The sequence below is a fragment of the Erigeron canadensis genome, chromosome 8 (genome assembly GCF_010389155.1).
Source record: "Erigeron canadensis isolate Cc75 chromosome 8, C_canadensis_v1, whole genome shotgun sequence".
In the NCBI taxonomy this organism is placed as follows: Eukaryota; Viridiplantae; Streptophyta; class Magnoliopsida; order Asterales; family Asteraceae; genus Erigeron; species Erigeron canadensis.
The window spans coordinates 20,419,458-20,438,277 of record NC_057768.1 but is presented as its reverse complement, the minus strand read 5'-3'; the positions used below and the strand labels follow the sequence as shown (position 1 = coordinate 20,438,277).

Sequence of the window (18,820 nt, the reverse complement as noted above, 5' to 3'; positions counted from 1 at the left end):
GTCGAAATTGAAAAAAACAATTAAAGATTCAAACTAAAAGATTTAAGACAAGACGGATGAAATACTTGACATGTGAGAAATCAATGGTTAATAACATCTACCATATACATGAGGTGTAAAAGCCTATATGGAAAAGAAGCCTTTGTACAATTGTACTCTGACGTTTACACAAAGAAGAAAGCAATAGAAGCTAAGCCAAATTTAATTTGCTCTCCTCTTCTTTGTTTTTTCAAATATAAAGATGAACTATTCGATACAAAAAACAACTAATATGGTAAAACGCAAGTTATTGTAATTGTATTTGTAGCTGATTTTAGTAACATAACATAAGCGATTTAATAACATTTTCAAACACTTTCATCAAACCCCCACCACAAGTTCATGATACATAAAATTTAGATACAAAATATTTGGTTTTATATGTTTATAAAGATATTATATATGCACATCTAAAAAATATGTTATATGGATAAGTGGATAACGTAAAAACTATTTGCATAATTGTATGTTAACTTTTCCTATATATATTAAGTAGGAACAGAGATATTAACATTCATTCGAACTAGATGAAACAAAAGGCAAATAAAAACGTACTAGATTTATACAATTAACAGTGAGAAATCTAAACTTTCTGAAAGCATGGACTATGTAACAGCATTATTTAAATTTTAATAATAATAAATTGTATGAGTCCCAAACATATGATAGCGTAGTCATTCTATCTAAAAGCTTTAAAAAAATAAAAAAAACTCCAAGCCCATAGAATAAATTGTATGGAACCATATTCATCGATGTTTAATAATTTTTAAGACATAATTGTCTTATTCATTGATTATTTATTACGTTTTCGATCCAAAACAGCAATTATGTTTAGTGATAGCTTGCTAGTTATTGATCAATTACCGAAGTCACCAAGCAATTGCACGTGAAAAAGAAAATTTCAGTCTTCTGCTAGTGTGTGGCCCAATTATGGTAAGAGTGGAAACATGTAGGTTCTCGAGGAATCGAGGTTGGGGTCCTGGTGCATGTATTAGCTCCCAATGTATTTAGATGCATCATAGCCATTCAAGTGCACCAAACCAACTTCACCACAAACCAATTATGTGGTTATAACCCTTTGATAAACTTTTGTCACTACCTCTTTTGGATTTACATGTGATTTTGACAAATTAACTAACAACTGCCTTTTTGAATATTTGTTTGGACAGGTTGAAAAAGTAACCATCCCTTTTACGCCCATTCTCAAAGAGGTGTTAGTTGTTTGGTTAATACTGAAAAGGAAAATGATATAACATTATAAAATATTATCCTAATAATCTTTTAAACCTTTTTTTTTAGAACGGCAATCTTTTAAACTTTTTAAAAACTTGATCATGACATTTCACATATGTTAGAATCAAATGGTAAAATTATAAAAGAAATAATAGATTATACTTTTATACTTGTCATGAAATTAAGTTATTAAGGAAATAGTTAAGTTATTATTTAAGAGAATGTATCATTTTCAAACTAAAAAGAGATTATCATATTTCCAAACTAATATTTGCTATCATATTTCCAAACTAAGTTATTTATTAACTTTTACATCAATTATTTTTACATTAATAATATATGTACCACTCGACCCCTTTCCTCGACCAACCCCACCGCCACATTGTATCTGTCACGACCACCGCCGCATTGTACGGGTAGCGTGCTAATTTAATTTTAAGCAAATCAAGTATAGTAAATACATATATAGATAAGAAAAATATAGATAAAATTGTCATGTACTTGCGAATTTTACCATAGTTTCTTGTCTAACCTTTTGAAAACTGTTCTTGTGATTGTCTGATGGCATTCAAGGCTAAAATGCAGTTTGGTTGACTAGATATTCTACTACTTTGAATTATTAAAGGTGTAATATAGTATCCTAAACTTGGTTAACAAGGTTTCTACTATCCTAGACTCACTAATAAATCTTTTAAAAATTTATACGAATTAATTAACTAATGAGTTGATAATTCAATGCCAATTGGATCAGTGGTAAACATCATGGCCTCTGGAGACTGAGGTCATGGGTTCAATCCTCATTCCATGCAAAGGTTGGAAGGTCTTTTCTCTACCATTTAGGTAGAAAATGAAAGCAGCCTCTCTAGGTAGAGGTAAGGTTTGCCTACCCTTAATGACTCGAGAGTTATGACCAGAACTAGGACTAGGATCAGACTCTGACCAGGACCATCTGTACAAACTGGTACAAAACTACATTCTACTTATTTACAACCGACCATACATACTTAATGAAATCTGTTCAAAAAGCTTGTTATCAACTGGTTTAAACTTGCAACTTTATAAGTTGCACAAAAAGGAACGTAACTAGTATCAAAAAAAGGCATAAGAGATGCTCGTTACCCATCCAACGAGCAACACCGCTAGTGCTAAGCTATACCCTTCCCTGGATCTTTTCGGGCTTCACTTGTCTTACCTAAAAAAAACATAATATATAACGGTAAGTATAAATACTTAGTGAGTAAACGGGTTCTAGCATACAAAGAATGCATAATCTAAAATCTTTCTGTTGTGATCTGAAACAAATTCAGAGTCACATTCTAATATGTAAGGATATCCTTTTTCTAGTAATTCTATGCATTTGACATTCATGAAATAAATGGCATACTCATACGAGAGATATCTAAATCGATACTGTATGAAGTAACCTTCTAGTAATGTGATAGGTACATATCCTCATACATATCAAGATGCATTCCGGATATTACCTACCATTCTATTCTATCCGTTACTCACCTTATGATCATCGTTAGCTATTAAGTGAAACTTGATTGATCTCTTGTATAACCTATACAAAAAGCATATATATACACGTCACATAAGGTTACAATATAATGATCTATCCTCTCTAGTCTACTGCTCGCTCCTTTAAAACATTCTCTAGCTAATATGACCCATTTCTAAAAATCAAGCTATCTTTGAGGCATATCATCAAGCACCTTGTCTACATGATTTTTATTTACTATAAAAATTACTGCTTTTTGTTTCTATAAAAATCCATATATTTACTAACCCAAATTCCAACAACAGCTTACTATAAATCACTAGTAAGTACCATTAAGCAAAAGTTCTATAATTAAATCTCACAAAAATAACCTTCTTTAGAAGTAAAACATGGTGGTACAAGATTATCACAAAATCTCATAGTTATAACTATGTCAACTAAGTTGAGACTCACAATCTCAATGACACCAGGTTGTTTGTATCTAATAAAAGAAAAATCATACCTTGATTAACTTTTCATTTAAGGCAATAATCACTTTAAATTTTCTTTCTAGCTTGCTGAAATCAGGTTCTTCTTTAACCTTGAGCCGATGAACTAAGGAGAGGGTCACCTACTCAAGACACCATATTCTCATACACTATGTATATGTCGTGTTTGTAGAAGGAGCTCCTAGAGAGTTCTGTTAACTTTCCTTTTCTTTTTCTTTATTAATTTCTACATATAAATCTATTCTAAATTTCTAATAATCAAATGAACTTCACATATATGACATAACGAGTCCCTAAAATAGCTTATTATGTATACTAAAAGTACTAACTTGTTGACTAGTACTATAGACATATACTATATATTATATATACACTTGATATAACTTTATATCATAATGTCCATATTTTAGTTCTTCAGAAAGTAAATATGGTAGCTGTCTTGTGAGAATTGGATTAAACCTTCTTGTTGTCATAATTTGTTGCTGAAACTCTCCAGTTACCAATGGTTGACAGTCTTGTTCTTATACCCGTTTTATATTATGTAAGGTCTCGTGTTTAGATAATAGAGTGGTTTATAGGTCAAAGTTACAGGTCAATTATTATGTTTTACTTTTAGGTTTATAAAGGAATCGAAAATAGTTATAGATTATAAAATAAATGTCTTTTATAAAATTTAAAAATAAAAAAATTCACGGGCGTTTCAACATTGATAAATGTTGATTCACAACAAACCATTTTAAATCTATAAACTACAAATACTCGATCTATGGGGAATCAACAAGCTTAAAACATTACAGCAACCCAGATTTTTGCAACTACCATTAAATCTCAAAATCCTAAAATAATTATGCAAACCCCATAAAACTATTAAATCTCTTCAAATATTTTTACATACACTATCTTTTTAACATCAATGATCAAATTACATTATCAATCTTTTATCTTTTAAAATATCTTTATTAACCCTTTAAATAAATTACTTTTACATCAATTATCTGCACCACTTGACGTCAGCTCCACTACAAATAGTCACTCTCCCCACCACACCGTCGCCGCCACAACTGCTGTGGCATTATGTGGGTACCGTGCTAGTTCGATAAAGAAAAACTTAGATAATTGAAATGAAACATAAAAAATAAACATAGAAATATAAAAAGAATTTATTGATCGGTAATGATCGAGAAATTAAACTCAAAAATGCTAAACAACATAGTATTTTTCAAACAAAAACTTAAAGATCATCCAACTTTGCATATAATTATATCTATATTATATTATAAAGCAAATAACCTTGTTTAAAATTTAAAGTTTCAACATTTACTTCTTTAAATGTCTCTCTTATGTATTCTATATTTACCTAAAATAACTACAATGCATTTTCTTTCTCCTCAAATCTCAACCACTTATTTTTTTCTCTCTCTCCTCCATAAATAATTTTATTCCTCTAATTCATTTAAAATCTTTTATCTCAAAAACCGTACATCGATAAATTATAAAAATTATATAGATATTCTTAAAATTTCATGCTCTTTCATTATAGAGGTCATTCGATATACTTTCGACGAATTTTTAAATCCAAGCTCAGAGCCCGTACGGCTAAGGACGAAGCTCGTCAGATAAACCACCCCAACACCGCCACCGCCATTACATCACCACCACATCATCATACCGCTGTAACGCACGGGTACCTTTCTCTCGTTGATTTGAAAATTGAACAGTTTAACTTTGAAAAGGAAACTTCAACGGAAAACTTCAAACGGAAAACTTCAAACAATTACAAGTTTTGAATAAACTCATCCGAGAGATGAATACTACAAAAGATAAAATTTAAAAAATCCAGTTTAGACATGATTTCTTTACATAACGAAACCATTTTCTGAAAATGAATTATCTTAATTACCAACCGGTGGAAAAATCTATTCCATTTCTCCCTTTTCAATTCCTTCTATCAAATACACCTTAAAAATAAACAAAGTGGTTATCCCAAGAGTTGTAAACTACGATGAGGCTACTTCTAAAATTACATCGTTTCTCCTCCTTAAAATTACACAATTTCTCTTCTTAAAATATAGAAATTGGTTGAGCTGGATCTAGATTGTGTTTATAAAAACCCAAAACTCGGATGTCATTCTAAACGGCCATAAGTTTTTAATCATAATTCCATAAGAGATGTCTAAACTGTTCCCGAAAACACGACGGAGTGAAAATTGATGGTCCGGTCTCCTTTTGTGAGGGTTTTTCTCATGTCTTGGATTCTCTATAATTAACACTTTGAGTTTTTTTTTTTTATCTAACCCTTTTTACGATCCCCACTATTTAAGTTCTAAGAAGTACCTAGGAATTTGTCGTTTGTTTTGTTCAATTGTCATTGTGCTCGTACTTGTATCTTTTGGCATCTAGTGTGTTTTGCTAGAAGTCCTTTACTTAGTATATTACTATTCTAGAAAAAAAAAAAGGTTGTTGAAGAAAAAATGTTTAATATCATCTTTAAAATGAACGAACGAAACTGATCAGTGTGGCTTTCTGTGGGTTTTGAGCCCCAATACTTCAACGGTGTATGGGGAGGTAAAGGTGTAGACAGACCTTACCTCTACCTAAGTAGAGAGGTTGTTTCCATTTTCTACCTAAATGGTAGAATAAACCCTCCAACCTTGCATGAGATGAGGATCGAATCCATGATCTCTGACACCAGAGGCCAAAGTGTTTACCACTTTCCAAAAAAATATCATCTTTAAAATGGCTTAATGATAAACCGTTTTGAATCTCTTCTCGACTTGTGTTGGAACTTTACAAGTTAAAAATCTTAAAATAATCACAAATTTTTTTTAAAGGAAACGATAAAGACTCGACTTATCTTTTCGTATAACATGGATAAAATATGGCGAGTTATCCATTTATCTATCTACATTGTACAAAATTGTATAAATTTTGTTGATTCAAAAACATATAGATGAGAAAATTAGAGAGACATGAACCGTCTAGGTCGAGATGGAAATTGACGTGTAAGTGATGGTGAGTTGTTTGGACTCGTGGCGTACTGAAATGAGGCCAATTGTAATGGGAAAACTGGTCGATGTAAATGTTGATGCTGACTCATGTTAACACGACCCTACCTCTTTTGCTTTTTTGCTTTAATAGCAACATTGTACTACCCACGTGTCTTGTCCACTGGCACAGGCAAATTTATTTTCATTCATTTTACTATTAGGATGAATGAACATCCTTGTATTACCTGTGTAAAAAATGGAGAAAAAGGTTTGGAATAAAGGGAAGTAAAAAAAGTGTTTGTTAAAAGAGAGTTATTAAGCTAAAATTTTATATGGTAAAAGATTATGGAGATCTTAAAATCCAACATTTTTTTTTTTTTCATCGTTCATAACATTTGAAGTTTGAGATTTTCAATATAAAATGGGCGGAACTACCATAGTAACTCAGGATACGGATCCATTTAACCTATTTAGGTTTTTTTTTTTCGTAATATGTTAAATATTCTAGTGGTATTACCTGTCAATTTGAATAATTTTAACTTTTGAAAAATTTTTAGAACAATAAAACTTAGGGATTAATCACGGAAAAACCAATGTACTTTTTCATTTGTATACGGTTGCTCATTATACTTTTATATTGATGAGGTTTACCCACAAACTATTTTTTTGTACACGGTTGACCCATAGTTGACCGGTTTACCGGTTATAGTCGGCTAATGAAGCTGACATAGATTCACAACGATAGGTTTAATCTCTGGATTACTAATGTACTTTCCCTTTTGTACATGGTTGGCCATTGAACTTTTTTAATTGATGTGTATTACCAACAAAACTCTTAAAATTTATACATGGTTGACTCAAATCTTCAAAACTTTCTCATACTCAAATCTTCAAAACTGTTTCTCTTTCAAAAATGAAAACCCATAAATTTTAATAAAAAAAAACAAAAGATTTTTCTAAAAAAAATTCCAACAATTATATACATGTTGTAGTAGAAAACGTTTGATTCAGAAATCTGTCCCATTTGGTTGACAATCTGGTAGATAATTAGAAATTTTTCAAACGAATAGTTGACTAATTCGGCATCACATTACATTCCTAAGTCAGATAAAAAAATATCTTATACACTCACCTTTGTTAGCCTGCAAGAATTCAAACATCTCACCGGAAAACTCAAAATCGACAATTTCTCTCTCGTTTCATTAAATTGAAACTCGAAATTTGTACCAACACACTCGAAATTAAAATCCGCACAAACCTTAACCAACAGAAATACAAATTACAATTTTCCGGTGACTGAGTGGTTTTTTTTAGAAAAATATTTTGTTTTTTTTAGAAAAATATTTTGTTTTTTTTTTATTAGAATTTTATGGGTTTTCTTTTTAGAGAAAGAAACAATTTTGAAGATTTGAGTATAGGAGAGAACCAACTTTGAATATTTGGGTCAACCATGTACAAATTTTAAAAGTTTGTTGGTAATACACATTAATAAAAAAAAGTTAAATGGACAACCATGTACAAAAGGAAAAGTACATTAGTCATCCAGCAATTAAACCTGTCGTTGGTGAATCCATGTCAGCTTCATTAAACGTGCATGTGGTTGTCACGTCATTAAAAAGGGTGATTACCGGTAATATGAGTCAACCGTGTAAAAAAAAGATTTTGGGTAAACGTCATCAATAAAAAAGTATAATGAGTAACCGTGTGCAAATAAGAAAGTACGTTAGTTTTCCCGTGATTAATCCTTAAAACTTATAGGAATGAATTTGTGTCATCAAATGAGAAATGAAAACAAACAAAAGTGGTAATATTCTTATAAAACGCTAAAAGTAATGAAAAATCTTTAAACAATCGCTTGAAAATCATAAACACCTAAAATGATAAACGATTCAGCACTCACTGCCGAACTATTTCATTTCTAAGTAAACAAATAAATCTATGGATACTGATACATATATATATTCTTATACTTAAAAAGAAAGAAAAATCGACCTACCCACATGAGAGCTAGGCTACTCCTCAATTTGACCCACTAGTGTAATAGAATTAATTACCAAAGTACGTTGTTTATTTTTTTTATTAGTACGATACCCACACAATACAACAATGACGGTATTGATGGTCTGATGGTGGGAGCGACGGGTTTTGACGATGCTTTTAAGTGCTGTAGGTTAAACTATATTAGAAGATAATAGATTAGAGTGTAAATAAGATAAAAGTTTAAGATGTAAATGAGTTCATTAAGAAAGAATTTAGTAACTTTTAATAACCCTTTTTATTAGAGAAATTTCATTAAAGACAATTGAGTAATTTCAATGTAACTTTCTTGTGACTATTTTTTTTTTAAAAAAAAAGATTATAATTTTTATATATGAGTAGAGATTAACGATGCAATAATTTTATGTTATTCATCCAACTAAACAGGAAGACTTGCAATACGCAACAAAATAACAAATTAGTCCATTAACAAATTGAATTAATTAAAAAAATAATTCCTTTTGCTAAATTATAAAAACAAAATTATATAATGATATAGTTGCTTATGTATTTCTTTATAAAAAAAAAAATTCGGAATTGAAAACTTCCCTCGGATTCTTTAAAACATTGAATTAAGAATTCCATCACAAAATGTAAATAAAGTTTTGCGTTCCAATAGAAGGTATGCAAATTTACCAATAAATCCTTAAACATAAAACGTCATGGTTGAGACTTGAGGTACCTAAATAAGCATTTGAAGAAACTTAATTCAGGATTAGTTAGGGTTAGGGGAGGTTAATCAACCGCATTATGCAACTCTAATTCCGTTTGTAGCCATCCGAGTTTTGAAAAGCTGTGTAAGATGCTAGTTCAAACATCTTTTAAAATTGTCATCAGTATGTCGAACAACCACAAACATTAACGACAATAAGAAATAGAAGTGTTATATCCTCATATGTGGCTAGAAACATCATCAAACATTTACAACAATAAGCAATAGGAATGATATATCCATATATGTGTTGATGTGTCATATTTTATACCATTTCCCACGTGACTTTAGAACCAATTATTCGTTATTTTTATAGCTTTATATCCAACTTTCGATGCTTTGAGGTTGTGCTAAGTGTTTTCAGGTTGGAAAATGATTCTACGGATGAATTGGTTGATTTAGATGATTTATGGAAGAAACGGGAGAAGGATTCGGTCGAAATCAAGTGAAAAACGAAGAAAACGGAATATGGAGCTTGAAACTCCCGTTACGTGAGTAACACCCATTACAAGGTTAAAACCCAAAATCACCTGTAACGGGGCGTTAAGTGATAAAACTGCCGTTAAGTTATTAAGGGCGTGTAACGCCCGTTAGAGGGTTAATGCTCGTTAGGGCTTCAGTTCAAGTGTAACGGCCGTTCGTTGCATAACGGGAGTTACACGGGGTTTTCATATATATACACGATTAGGGTTATGTTATTTGGGACGAATCTTGACATAACTTTTCTTTAGTTTTCTCATAGTTAATAGCACTTTAAAGCAAACGAGTTGTTAGGGTTTTACATCTTTTCAGCTTTGAATTGTAATTATCATTGTTACTGGATTATCTTCAATCATTTGGTATAATATGATTTCTTCTCTATTTGTTTGTTCTTGTCCTTTAGTTATGAGTAGCTAATTCTCTTGCACCCGCTTGGGTAGTAAGCATGTCATAGGGTCGATTTAATGTTGCTTGCAAGTATTGAACAAGATTTTTATGTTTAATCAAAGATCCGCATTTATTTGAGTTTAAATATTGTTTTTATCTTTTATAATTATTGATTGATAATTGTATATAGAAGTTCAGAAGAAATCTATGTCATGGTCAATTGATTTGTGAAACGGTTAATCGGTCTATAATTAACCTAAAGTCATTGGAGTTCGGAAGAAACTAGCGATAAAGATTTTGAATAATTAAATTAATTTTGAGTGTGTAACCATCTATGATAGAGAAATCTGATTAGGTGAATAAGCAGTTCGGAAGAAAGCTTTTAAAGGTTAAATCGTAAAAATCAACTCAGGATCTTAATGCTTAACCGTTTTGAATAGAAGTTAAATACGAAAGCGATAACTATATTTGGAGCAATTAAAGTGTCAAGTATAACGGAAGTTCGTCTTGTCTATCTTTTGAGTAGTTCAACAAATGCAAGTAATGTTTAGACCCGATGATTGGCATGTGAGCTGATCTAAGATGGTGTGCCTTTTTAAATTATTGTTTCAAACAAAAACATTTTCTCTTGCGATTAATCCTTCGGGATTACTAACCAATTTACTAATTCTGCAACGTGACAATTCGGTCACAAAACCCCATTTTCTTCAGAATTACTTTATTTTAAAAATTGCTTACTAAATCCTTGTGATCGACCTTGGATTTACCAAATTTACTATACTGCATGCGACCAGGTTCACTGTCTGTGAATGTGTTGTAGTTAGTCTTTTAGGTAATTCATGTTTATAAATTTTATTACTTGATTTCACACATCAAGTTTTTGGCGTCACTACCGGGGACTTAGTTTATGTAGTTGTTTTATTTTGTGATTCGATCCTTTCTTGCATTCATTTACGAGAAAGTTACTTGCTTTCTTAAGTTAGCATAATTTAGTGTTAATTTTTTTTTATTTAATTCTAGTCCATTTTATTGTTTAGCTTTTCTTTTCCATTTGTGCTTTTCACGGGGTGTGCTAGTATTTGTTTTGTAGTATTAGCGTCACCTATGGCCGATCAAGACTATGAGTTGGAGGGAAAATATCCAGACGAGATTCGGTACTTTAAGCAATTACCCAATGAGACTTGGTATGAAGAATGGATAAGGATTAGATACATAGTCGATAAGTTAAACACAAACAACATTTTTGTTTATGAACTTTTTACATTTTATTTGCGTGGGCTAGATGATGAATCCTACGATATTTTAAGCGAAGAAATCTTAGGGATGGATTCCGACGGAGTATTTGATAATGTGGAAGAATTTATTCAATCCAACGAATTTGTATATGTGCCCAAAAATGAAACAATGTGGCAAGAAGTGTATGAGACTTCAGAAGAGAACGACACAACGGAAGCTTATGATATCTCAGAAAATGAACCTCATACTCAACCTCCTGAAAGCCGAAAATATCCAGAGATACATGATTCCCTTCAAATCCTGAACATTGATGCAATGGAGGAACCACATATGTCTCTTCCACAATATGACTTTGGTGAAGTGATAATGGGATAATTTAAAGAAGAATTTATGGAACCCGGCAATGTTATGAGTAAGATAGTATCACAAGAACAAGTGTCATTTCCACAACCTATGATTGGAGTTGACTCGAGAGAAGATGGGTATGAATTGACTTATTTGGAACAAAACAAATTATTACTCATTAGCAGAGAGCCGGTGGTCGAAGATGTTGATTTGACAATATGTTCCTCCTTCCTTGGTAAGGTATGTGATGTTTCTTATGATGATATAAATGTTGCTAAATATATCTTGCAGGATTTGGAGGATGAAGTCAGTATCGACTTGAATGAGGAGTTGGTAACTAGTCCAACGAAGAGGATTGAGCTTGAACATATCAAAATGATTGAATTACCGACAGTTCAAGCATGTTTTCAACTGGTGAGCAAAAAGAGGAAGCTAGAGGGAGCATCGACTACTTTCCTCATTGATAAATGCTCAATTGTCTCTCAAGAAAGTCGTTTTTATACTTCAGGTAACCCAATATTGTTTGAGTATAATAAACGGCGATGGGTAGAAAACTCGGTTCTAAAATTAGATATGATAGATCATGTGAGTAGAGATTTTGAAAAGGTGGATTTTAACGAATGGGTAATGGTAAAAGTTAAGTTCACAAATTTTTCACCTTACTCGTGTAGGCCACCAGACTTTTTATTTCTTTGTGATGTTAACAGTTGGATTTTGACAAAGGTGAACGGTAATTGTTTTTCACCGTTTAAGGGTAGACCGCACAACAATCTAAGTGTGGGGGGGTCAGAGACCCCATCATGATGATTTTTTGGGGTAGGAGTCTAGCTAACGACTCGTAAATAAATTAAGCGCTTCTCGGGAGGCAACCCGTGTCTTCTATTTTGTTATTTATATTTTACTTCTAAATTTTTCTTTTTGTGTGTGTTTGTTTGAATAAACTCTTGATGATAGTTGGGGTTATGCCATTTGATTGGTTTTCCTATTATGCATTAATCGTGTGTTCATGTTGATAGCAAGTGATAGTCATGTGCATATGCCGGCAGTTAGTTCTACAACATATTTTGTTGGCATCATTCAAGCATGGAACACCGTCATACCTGACAAGTTTTTCTTGTTCTTGATTTTATTTTTGTTTACTTTCCCCTATTTCTCATAGTTTGCCTTAGTTTATTGGACATTGAGGGCATTGTCCAACTTAAGTGTGTGTGTGTGTGGGGGGGGGGGGGGGGTAAATAGGAAAAACTCGGGTATTTTAGAGGAATTTTTAAACTTTTTCATGCTTGTTCTTATAGTTAATTGCTTTTGTCACCTAACTATAGATTTTAATAAGCAATTTGACTACATCCTTGGTATAAAATTTTAATAGGTGGAATGTGTTTTGACTGATTAACGTGGCAATCCCTTCTGGATTAATAACATTACTAGCGCGCTTATAGCACCAAAACACCCAAATTGTGAGATTATTGATTTATTGCTAGTTATGATAGGTGTTATGGTTTTGGAATTATAAGCCTTGTAAATTTGTCCCTCTCATAGGCTTTTGGATTTATCCGGAAGTAAGGGTTTCTTTTAGAGCTCTGAACTATGATGTGCAAGTTTGATGTTGATTTTCCATTTCCGGATTATTTCATTTGCTATGAGTGTGCCGGTGATTGCATTGATTCTAGAACTTGTCCTAGTTGACCGTTCCGTGGTTTTCTAGATGAAGAAGAGGCAAATTTAGGATACAACCTTTGTTCTTTGTATGTTTCACCCATTGTTTCGTAAAATTTTTTTGTTGTGTGCATGTTTTGTAATGTGCTTAGTATCTAACTACACTGGTTAGTGAACCACCCTTTTAAAACCCTTATGTTGCACTCACTTTTAATGCAAGAAACAATAGAAAACATGTTGTCATTAGCCTGTTCTTTGTTATTAAATCTACCTAAATATACACCCTTCCTAGCCATACTGATAGTCGAAGTCCTGGTGGATCATTTGTTGCCTTTGCTAGTGGATGGTTTGGGTTTGGTTTTGTTATGTCGGGGTGGGATATTCTCATTTAATGGGGGTAGTTTGATTTCGTCATGAATTTGGATTGAATCTGGATTATTCATTTTAGCATTTTTATCAAATGATTTGTCACAGTTTCTACATTATTTAAGAGAATACCAATTAGTCAGAGTAAAAGTAGCTCACAAAAACAAAAAAAAAAGAATTGAAAAAACAGAAAAAGAAAAAAAATAGAAAAAAAATGAAAAAATGAGCTTGGGCTGTTAGTTGGTATTTCTCCTTTTTGTCAAATCATTTTTGTAAGTTGGTTCATCAAAAACACCAACAAAAGCTTCATTGTTTTTATGAATTATTGAGTTAAATTGGTACATCGTTATAACCAACAAAGTGTTCTTGAATTGATATATTTGGTTATTATGTTTAAGTTGGCATGTTCGTTTAAGCCAACAATGGTAGTTTCAGGAGGATGAGTTGTTTGATTGTCATACACCACAATGGTGTCGTTTTTTGATCGTTCTATTGGGGGTATTGTCGGGAGAACTTCTTGGAATTTGGACCGTTGGCAACTAATGACATGGGATTGTTTATGGACTCGACTATATGTGAAAACTTTGTTAAATGTTGTGTTAGTTCTTTGTTAACACTATCTGTTTACCCAAATTTGCATACCCTGTTTAAATACCCTGTTAAGCCTCAGATATGTTACAAACCTTAAAGTCTTCTTCTGATAGACGTTATAGGGTGCTAACACCTTGGCGATGAAGGAACGAACCCAGTACAAGCCTATGGTTAAAAGATTATGCATCACGACTAGGCATTAAGTGATTGTTCAAATATTCAACCCCAAAGTAAGTTAGTTGGAGTAGGATAGGCGAGATATCACTTATTCGTTTCATTTGTGCTTAGTCGTGTTATTAAGGCTTGTATATTAGTCAAATATTGTTAAACATTCTGGTTTTCATTTAAGATTAAAACTGTCTAACCATTTATTCTCATTTTTGATTATGGTTGAGCTTCTTTTTGATTACTGAAATGTGGTTCCATAATGTGCCAAGGTATTTTATGATTTTCAGCTTGGATTTGCTTGAGGACAAGCAAAGCTTAAGTGTGAGGGGATTTGATGTGTCATATTTTATACCATTTTCCACGTGACTTTAGGACCAATTATTCGTTATTTTTATAGCTTTATATCCAACTTTCGATGCTTTGAGGTTGTATTAAGTGTTTTCAGGTTGGAAAATGATTCTACGGAGGAATTGGTTGATTTAGATGATTTATGAAAGAAACAGGAGAAGGATTCGGTCGAAATCAAGTGAAAGATGAAGAAAACGGAATCTGGAGCTTGAAACTCCCGTTACGTGAGTAACACTTGTTACAAGGAGAAAACCCAAAATCACCTGTAACGGTGCGTTAAGTGATAAAACTATCATTAAGTTATAAAGGGCGTGTAACGCCCGTTAGAGGCGTTACAATCAATAATCCAACAATCATAACATCATTTCAACCATCTAACTCATCATAGCATGAATATTGGTACGTAGTAACCATTGTTTAACAAAGGTAAAACATGCATACTCAACATATGTTTGAGAATGATTTAACATATTTTAATACGAAAACTATGTTTTCTTTGTAACTTGCGTTCAAAAAGGTAGTTATCTTACCTCTACGAGTTCCAAAAACAATCACAACCAGTTTACCATGCTCAAGGAGTGTTCCCGATATCGTAGATTGAACATATGATCAATATATAGACTAACAATGAAGCTAACACCATTGCAACAAATACTTACAACAATGAATCACATACCTAAAGATACGATTAAAGCACCAAAACTCACAAATTCTTATATGTACTCAGCATTATGCGTCTACAAAACCATTGTTTTTCACTTATTTTTACTGAACCAGTTGAAAAACTTTTTATCACATTAGAGGTAAATCTTTTATCATTTTTCAATAGGCTTTTTCAACATTCTTCTATGAATTTTTTAAGACAAACTTGGTGCACTCGTCAAGAATTTGACCACTTTTGGAAATCAGGGTTTTTACCCATTCGGAAGAAAAATTAAAGAAATGTTGGTTCTTGACGAATTTAGTAGACACATAAAGGTTTCCATAAATGTAAACTCTTGATGTATTGTAATGATTTAAATATGATTTTTGCAAAACAGGTTTACTGCATCTGTCTATAAGCTGGCTAGTTCTAGAAACTAGCATTTTCGACCCACAAATAAATAAAATCTAAAGAAAAATTTGTTCATACCAAACTTAGAGAAGACACAGGGCTTTCTAAAACACCAAGGTTTATCGGCTATTGAGTTCATATTAATCAAGTCTTCTCGAGCACCAAAGGGTTTCACCAATATGACATTAGAGGTAAAAGACTTGAATAGATGAAAATGATCAAAAATTGTAAAGAATTACAATCAATGCTAGGAAATGGTTAAGGAGGCACACACACATATAAACCTGGATAATGAGAAGGGATTAAGGTTTCCTAACCTTATTTAGACCAGGACTCGAAAATTAAATGACCATAATGCCCTTAGGTTTAATATAACGACCGTGAAAGCTCTAACTAACGAACTGAGACTCAGATAACCAAACAAGCACTTAATGTTAAACCCACAACTATAGTAACATCTCATAATCACTAACAACCCTATTAAGCATCACATTGACCATATTATTAATGTAAACTAATTACTTAGCAGTTAAAGCAATTAACATGATCACAACTCAACTAATGCTCAAACAATAGAAAGTGATGATTGACCAACAACAAAGTCAATGTCAAAGATATAATGTTTAAGATGTTACATTGTGAGTTCTACTCTTCACCTCATATGAGGAAATGAGAGTTTTGTGCATGGAGTGCTTCCCATTAAGTGAACTTAATTATAAATGGTCAAATAATTGATGGTAGTATTGCATCCATTTGTGAGGGATATTCCGATTGAGGTTGAGATTGTTAATGGTTTCACTATCATGATCCTTGGGGGGTTTCTAATTTTGTATCCCTATTGAGGGTTGTTATTTTCTATTGGTATATTGCTTACTCTATCTTGTATTGATGACGTTATTAGTATAAACTGGATGTCAAAAGTGATGTCGTTTTTTCGTGATGTATGAAATCATGTGTAATACTACTCCCGAGTGTGATCCGGTCTTTTTGTGTTTATTCGATCGAAAAAAGAATGATCATCTCATTGCCTATGTTGATGTGATATTATTCGTGGTGCTCCACATGTTACCATTGGTAAGTGGTGAGGTATATAAATTATCAGGGGTGAAGCTAGCAGTGGACTACCAACCACTCATGCATTTTGTTGCTAGTCAATTACTGCAAAGGTTTTTAATCGAGCAACCCTTAACCCTTCAATAATATATGGCTGAATCACAATCTCGTGCAAGTGAGGATCTTTGTACAAATTTTTTGAATTTGTAGGTTAATATGAGCTTAGAAAGTTAAGGTTATTTTGCCAGTTTACTTTCTATTTTTGATATTTAATTTATTGTTTTATTTTTATGATTTTAGTAAAATTTATCATTGGTTTTTCTTTATTATTTTTATAATTTAAAACTAAGTTTTCATGTTTTTTTTAACAGCGAGTTAGCAACTATTAGTTAATAGTTAACATCCGAGACACCACAGTAACATCCAATTGGGCAGTATGTGGAGCACGAATCATGCATGCCTAAGCTGAAATCTAGGACTCTCGTAAACTCCTCAAGAAATTCACTCCTACAGATGTAAGAAGCAGAGCTCTGATAGATTTCTCTAAGATCTAATATCTTACCAACTGGCCATATAGTCCTTAAAGATATATAGTGTATTAAATTACATTACTGGTCTTTTATCTTCTAAAATATATGCATGTGTATTCTTTTAATAAGATATATAATGTCGTAAAGTATTATTATATATTAAAATACTAATTTTGAATCGCAAAGTTACAACTTAAAGATTTTGAGTCACAAGTAGAATACAACTTGAAGGGTTTTAGGCATTTGAAACAAACTAAAACTTTTTAAGAAACATGTAACTTAAAACATGATCTATATTTTTACAATCAAACTTATAACTATGAATATAAAATAAGAACTCTAATACCCTATTAAATAATCAAAAATTACTAAATAAGAAAAACAAGATTACATACCTTTTAGTTATTATACTAAACAACTAGAATTATCCTTTTGGATCTCTTGGAAGCAAGCACCACAAACGTCGTGTCTCTAATGGAATCACACCTAATGACTCAAAAGAGTAAAAAGATAACTATGTGTGGATGAACTATAGAAGAGTTCTTTTAAGATAAGAAAGAAGGAAGCGAATACTCAAGGCAAGAATGAGCAAAGAGAATGAACCCCTAAGGCCCTATTTATAGTCTTAGATATCCTCCATGGTTTTTCTATCCCACCCATATGGGACAAATTTCCCAAGAAAAATTTTGTTTTCCTTTATCAATTCTACTTATTATGAGTCTTAAAAGCAACCCAAAACAACTATGTTACCATCAATTATAGTTATGACTTATACAGTTAATCCAACACAAACTATCATAAGAGTTTTCGGAACCAGACTTCGCTTCAAAATTACCACTCCTACCTCACTACTAATAATCTAATAATATTCACACAAACAAACTTAAACAAACATTTGTAAATTCATGTGACCCTAATTATATCGATTAAAAGGAATATCTATAATATATTATAAAGCAAATAAGGTTTCAACTTTCAATTTCAATAATGTATACATAATATTGCATGATGTACCATACATCAATACACCACAACTTTCAACTTTAATTTTCATCTATTTCCTCAAATCTCAATCATTCATTTTTTCATCTCTCCTCCATAAATCATTTTATTTCTCTAATTCATTCAAAAAAAATTTATCTAAAAAACTGTGCATCGATAAATTATAAAAATTATATGGGTGTTCTTAAAATTTTATGTCTTTCTTTAGAGATGTCATTCGATATACTTTCGACGAATTTTTAAATCCGATGGCGGAGCCCATACGACTAAGGCATTTGGCTATTACCCTCTATGATCTATCACCTCCTATATTACCTATCACACTCTATGACCTATCACCTACACCATCTCACCGTCGCAACGCGCAGTTACATTCTCTCGTACGCTAAAATATGTCGATTAAAAAACCAAATACAATACACACCGGGTATTTTTTTTGGACTGGGAAGCAAGTGTTTGTATTATCTTTGGTCTTTTAAAGATTCCATCTACGGTTCTCTATTGTAGGACCCGCATCCAATTACCAGTTGACACGTGTTAGTCCCTATCACGACTCTGTTTTTTCTATATATACACCCCGTCACTCCCTTGGCTAACTCCACCTCAC

General features: G+C 32.1%; 1 long non-coding RNA gene across 1 annotated transcript; it reads right to left on the bottom strand.

The window, feature by feature from the left end:
• Positions 1 to 2,159: 2,159 nt before the first annotated feature.
• Positions 2,160 to 3,484, bottom strand: LOC122609670. The gene is made up of 3 exons (XR_006325365.1): positions 3,276 to 3,484; positions 2,785 to 2,836; positions 2,160 to 2,464 (listed from the first exon to the last, which is right to left on the bottom strand). It is a non-coding gene; the product is annotated as an uncharacterized LOC122609670 (long non-coding RNA).
• Between the last annotated feature and the right edge of the window lie 15,336 nt (positions 3,485 to 18,820).